Source organism: Schistocerca nitens, chromosome 7, assembly GCF_023898315.1.
Source record: "Schistocerca nitens isolate TAMUIC-IGC-003100 chromosome 7, iqSchNite1.1, whole genome shotgun sequence".
Lineage (NCBI taxonomy): Eukaryota > Metazoa > Arthropoda > Insecta > Orthoptera > Acrididae > Schistocerca > Schistocerca nitens.
The window spans coordinates 148,063,519-148,070,399 of NC_064620.1; positions in this window are offsets into that span (position 1 = coordinate 148,063,519).

Here is a 6,881-nt window from a genome sequence, read left to right on the forward strand (position 1 = left end):
CCTTAAGTAATAGTAATATTATCTTACTAAGCAAGAAAGTACTTGCATTTTTAGTAAACTTGGGCTATGGTAAGCCCAGATATAGAAGGGTAGCTGCAAGGTGCTTTCTTGTCTGAATGATTTCTGGAGGAAAAAAATCTCGAATACTTTAGTCAACAATTCAAGGATATATTCCCAGAACTTTTGTCCGAGTATGATTGGATTCACATTCCGTTCGATAATATCATAATAGACCACTCGTCAACAGTAGAAGCTAATAAACTCTCCAGTGATAGAACACTTCGAAAAGGATATAAATCGAAAACACTAGAAACTTTTTGTGTGCAGACTGCATGAATTTTCCAATTCAGCAAGAGAGATGGTGAATCTGTTGTTATCCTTCACATCAACTTACTTGTGAGTGTCAACAGTTTTGGCAGTGCCATTAATCAAGAGGAAACATCAGTCTTGACTGCAGCTGGAAGGGGATCTGTGAGTAGCCTTTTAGGAGAACCAGCCACGACTGAGTGTGTTCTTCAGAAATTTAAGCACACACATCACACTAAACGTGCAAATGACAAAAAATTTCTGAATTTTGAACCGTGTGAATTTTTACTCTTGTTTATTTCCCTTTTGATGATAAGTTTGGGTATAACAGTTTTTAAATTGGCATTTAAATGTTGACTGTTGTTCTATCATCATTTGTACCTTGTGATCTTTCTCATATTAAAACACCCTTTATGAATTAAAAACAAAATACAAGGAAATAATTTAACTAACAAATTAATTTGTAAAAAAAAGTGTATAGAGAAGTACACATACTCGCTCAGTTCCAATAACTCCTCACGGAGCTGTGGTTATTTATGAACTAGCTGTGACTGCTAACTTTCTCCACTTTGGAATAATAAGAAAGTGTGATAATTTAAAAAGAATTAAACCTGATGTGCTCAAAGAACACACACTATTATTATTATTATTGTAATTGATGATTGCAACAATTATAAGTCAATACATATCATAAGTCCTTCTTCGTGTCAAGCGTGCGAAGTGCTGAGGAAGGAAAGAGAAACAGGAGAGGGAAGAGGGTAGGGCAGAAAAAGTTTGAGAACCCTGATGTAAGGGCACAGTTGTGTGTGCATTTGTACTCTGGCTCAAGAAAGTATTTATGTCGAAAGATAGCTTCTCTTCTACGGGAGGGTATTTAAAAACTTGTGGAATAACACTGCCATGGTCAGAGCTAGTAAATAAATTAGTGAAATCAAAGTGAACTAGAAATTAGAATATAAATGGAAAACTTGGTTTAGTTTAGAGAGTTACATACTGGCATTCAGCGGGCAAAACAGCAGAACAGAAGAGACAATGACCATGAAGTCAGCGAGTTCCACATAAGCGGGCGCTGTCGATTCAGCCGTCAGGGCATCGCCCGACCGGCTCACGTGTTTCTCAGTTGTCGTATGTGAGCAAAGGCCCTCGCCTACATCCCAAGAGCCAATGACCGACGTAAAGAAGATTCTTCGAGAATCTATTCAACGTGACAGCAGAGGCAATGACCGGCTCACGTGTTTCTCAGTCGTCGCGTGTGAGCAAAGGCCCTCGCCTACATTCCAAGAGCCAACGACCGACGTTAAGAAGATTCTTCGAGAAGCTTTTCAACGTGACAGACGAGGCAATGACCGTGAAGTCGTTCACCTCCAGTAAACTGAAGTGAATAAATACGCGAGACGCAGTGGGCCAGACGGATGAAGTCAGATGAAGACGGAGACGGAGTCGAAGACGGAGACGGAGACGAGAGACGAAGAAGACGAAGAAGCGTAGCAGTAGTTTTCAGTCAGTTTCGGTGCTGAAGACCGTCATGTAAGAAGAGGAATAGCAAGCAGTAGCCGCAGCGCCAGAAGTTAAAAGGTATTTGAAGTCTGATTTTTACGTACCCGGGTGACTCGTGAGGACGGGAAGGAGACGGCCTCACATCAGTAGTCACCTGTGAGCTGGGATGAAGACCTGACAGCCGAAGACTGGCAAGCGGGAGTCCGTGGTTCGAGTCCGGGACACTGACCTTCCCCCGCCGCGCCGCTCCGCTGGTCGACGCACAACACACGCGGCCGCATAGAGAAGAGAAACACTGGGACGCCACACCTAAGGTATCATCCGATGCACGACTTCGCTCGCAATAATTAAACCGGCCACCTCGCGCTGCGCGTCTCCCGTCAGCTGGGCGAGACAGCGACACGAGATACACACCGCTACGCGTAATCAGACGCCGCCGCCGCCGCCGCTGCCGCAGCAGAAGACTTCACAAACGACACAGCTGCCGCTCTCCGAACCAGAACATCCCGTAAGATACAGTTGTACAAATCTTCAATAAAAGTTATCTTATGTAAAAATGATGTTTCATTCGACCTCATACCCGAGCCAAGGAAGAACCCACCCTGCCCACATGTTGTTAAGAGAGAAAAGTTAAATTATTTAATATTTTCACCCTGACAGAATGCTTTAGAATGCTCATCCTGACAATTGACTTGCATCAAAAGAGGAAACCCTGTTACATTTAGTGACAGAAGTGTCACATTTAGTAACACAACTGTTACATTTGGTATCAGAAGTCGTTATAGTTGTTACATTTGGTGTCAGAGAAAAAACCCTTGGCTCAATATGAGGTGTGAATGACAGTCACTAAAGAGGTCCACAGTTAGTATTGTTTAATGTGTGAAAGGATAGGGGTTTGCATAGCAGTCGTAATATTTTCTTTATTTAGAAGTGTATTCTCTCTCATAATTTTAAGAGTTTGTCGAAAATATTTAAACATCTTTTGAATTCAGTGTGGTAAGATTGTGTAACTAATAGTTGTAAAATGATGACACGAAATCGTACAAAGTCAGAGTCAGCACCACAAGCGGTTTCTACTGAGGAAGCTATTCAGAGCTTAGTTAATCAGATAGCACAGCTTAAAAATGATAATAATGCATTATTTAAGCAGTTGAGTGAGGTTAGGCAAACCAGTTCAATCCCTCCCACCCTAGATTCCTCAGCAGCAGCCTTAGTAACTCCTTTTTCAGGTAAACCTGGCGAGGACATAACAGCCTTTTTTGATGATTTAGTAGCAGCTGCAAAGTTAGGATCATGGTCAGATGAACAGCTCTTACAAATGACAAAGTTACGATTGACAGGAGAGGCTAAAGCACACGTCTTATACCATGAAGAATTACGGAATGCTCCAACATTTGAGGAATTGAAGAAAGGATTGCTTAAACGTTTTCAAAAACAGAACAGCTGTAGATTTTATAGGGAACAGTTAAACACTATCACTCAGAGGCAAAACGAGTCGTTAGAAAGCTTTGTAGATAGGATTAGAAAAGTTAATATTAACACCTATCAGTTGACAACTAGTGATGAAGCAAATAAAGTTATTTTACAAGAGGCAGAAAATAGAGCTCTGGATACATTTTTACGTGGGTTACCTCCTGAAACGTCCCGTCGTGTCAGGGCAGAGTTTCCTAAAAATTTAGCAGAAGCTGTATCTGTGGCGACAGCTTTCGAAGAAATAGACATTGCCACCAGATACAAGGAGAAGCGAAATGTATTTTCAGCAGGAGTGCGATGTTTTAGGTGCGATCGACAGGGCCATATAGCAAAAAACTGCAGACAACCTCAATGCACTAATTGTCAAAGAATAGGTCACACATTCAAGGAATGCAGGTCTAAGAAAGTTTTTGGAAATAGAAATCAGTTAAACTCCAACGGGAATGTCGGAACCGCCGCCAGGCGTTCCCAATAAAATTTCATGCCATTAAGGCGAATGTGAAGGCGGAATGCTGGTTATCTGCTACCATACAGGATAAAGAGGCAAGGATACTAGTGGATACAGGTGCAAACGTATCAATAGTAAGTAATGAATGTATTGGAGAAAAGAAATATGACCCTCCAAGGTATAGATTGAGTGGAGTAGGAGGAGGTACAGTGAAGTCATTAGGATGTACATCACTGATTTTCTATATTCACGGTGTACAATTTCAAGAAGATGTAGAAGTGGTAACAAAGGTAACTGACGGGTACGACGCGATCCTAGGACTGGATTTCCTGAATAAACATCACGCTAAAATCGACCTCAGACAGCAAACTGTAGAACTTAGCGGAATAGTGTTTCAGCTAGGTGACACCGCTGCAAAGGGCCCTCTGCCGCAAGATTTCCCTAACCGGAAGGCGAAATCAACTATACTGCGTGCAACGTCCTTGAAGGTTGATTCGCGGGATCAGATACCATCTGGCTCAGGAAAACTTTTCTGGATGACCGTTGACCCCAAAGTACCTACAGATACAGTGTGTCTAATAGAGCCTTTAGAGGAAAATGAGGAATTAGATGTATCACATTGTTTTGTACGTAGAAGTGTTGTACGGGTTCAAGACGTTGAGGGAGAAAAAAAAGTACCGGTACATATTGACAATTTCGGAGTGGAGGACAAAGAGTTACATAAGGGAATATTAGTAGCTACAGTCAGTACTTTTGAAGAAGAAGATTTCATTTGGTCAGATATTAACGATGGTCAGAAACCAGACGCCTATAAAACCGCATTACGCCAGAAGATTGAGCATTTGAAAGGAAATGATAGAGACACGATAGAAGCAGTTTTAGTTGAGTTTCAAGATTTATTTAATGCAGAAGGTCCACTGCCAGCAACAGATATCACACAGCATAGGATCCCAACAGGAAATAGCCCCCCAGTTTATAGGAAGCCTTATAGAGTTGCGCATCACTTACAGCCAGTACTGAATGAATTTATAGAACAGCATCTAAAAGATGGAATTATAGAACATTCTGATTCTCCTTATAATTCAAATATCGTAATTATTCCAAAGAAGTCTCCCGACGGTACGAAACGATATAGATTTTGTTGTGACTACAGACACTTTAACAAACAAACTATCTCAGATGTTTACCCTCTTCCAAACATTACAGATATCATTGACAGTTTGGGTAACAGTAAATACTTTTCAACAATCGATCTACGTAGCGGATATCATCAATTGGAAGTTGCTCCTGCAGATAGGCATAAAACAGCATTTTCTACCCCTGGAGGCCATTGGCAATTTAAAAGAATGCCTTTCGGTTTGAAAAATGCACCAGCAACTTTTCAAAGACTACTCGATGGAGTATTGCGAGGACTCAAAACTCAGCAATGCTGTGTATATCTAGACGATATTATTGTATTCTCCAAAGACATTAATGAACATGCTGTGCGTCTTCGTAATGTTTTTCAGAGACTTAGAAAAGCTAAATTAACATTAAATATGGAAAAATGTACTTTTGCATTGACAGAGGTTACATACCTAGGGCATGTCATTAGTGAAAAAGGAATTAAAACAGATCCTCTATTAATTTCGGCAGTCAAGGACTTCCCAACACCACAACGCGTTAAGGAAGTACAAAGTTTCATTGGTCTCGCATCGTATTACCGAAAATATGTTCAAAATTTTGCTGAAATTGCCCGACCCTTAACCCAATTATTGAAAAAGGGTGCAAAATTTCATTGGTCTGAAGATTGTGAATCAGCATTTCAAACCCTTAAAGATAAGTTAACACACAGTCCAGTATTAGCCTACCCAGATTATAATAAAGAATTTATTTTATCTTGTGACGCAAGTGGTCATTCAGTAGGAGTTGTTTTGAGTCAGAATATTAATGGCACGGAACACCCCATAGCCTACGCTTCGAGACAACTAACAACGGCAGAAAGAAATTATTCCACAACGGAGAAAGAATTGTTAAGTGTTATTTATGGCATCAAATACTTTAAATGCTACTTGTATGGTAGGAAATTCAAGGTCATTACAGACCACGCAGCTTTAAAATGGTTGCTTGGGTTAAAGGATCCATCTAGTCGTCTCACGCGTTGGGCCCTATGTCTTTCCGAAATGGATTTCGAAGTTATCCATAAACCAGGCAAAAAACACACGAATGCAGATTGTCTAAGTCGGAAAATAGCACTTTTGGAAGCAACAGGCCGAGATACTGAGGACTGGAGAAAGGCACAAGATGAGGATACAGAATGCAAAAAATACGCAACTCAAAAACAATTTTGCTTTGAAGATGGTGTATTATGCCGTAAAACAAAACTTGGACCGCGAATTGTTGTTCCCCAACACCTTAGACAAGAAATAATGGCAGAGGCCCACGACCATATCCTTGCAGGACACGGTGGACAGCGGACAACCGAAAGACGTGTAGCAGAGCGATTTTGGTGGCAAACCAGAAAGCAGGATGTTGCGCAGTACGTTCGTAATTGCATTGCGTGCGCACAACGAGCAGAACTTTCTCGTTCAAAAATACCCTTACAGAGGCTCCCCGAGGCTTCAAGTCCATTTCAAATCTGTGGACTAGATCTCTACGGGCCATATCATAGAACACCGGCTGGTAATAAGTATGTCCTTACAATTATAGATCACTTTTCACGCTATCTAGCTATGGTGAGTCTCCCAGATCAGCAAGCAAATACAGTTGCCCAAGCTTTAGTTAACAACTGGATACTTAAATTTGGCGTACCTGAAGCTATTATCACAGATCAGGGATCTAATTTTATGTCGGAATTAATGAAACAGCTATGCCACTTACTAAAAATACGCAAATTACGCACAACTCCGTTACACCCTCAGTGCAACGGGCGCACAGAAAGAGTTCATCGGACAATTGGCAAGATGCTTAGTTATTATATTAACGAACAACATTCTAATTGGGATACGTATTTACCAATAATCGTGTCGGTATACAACGCCAAAACGCATGAAGCAACTGGCATGTCACCTTATGAAGTGGTCTATGGCAGAAAAATGCCGTCCCCTTTTGATGTAATCAGGCAGAAAAACGGAAAAGTCGGAGAAACAGTAAGAGATTTCAGTCGAATGATGAAGGA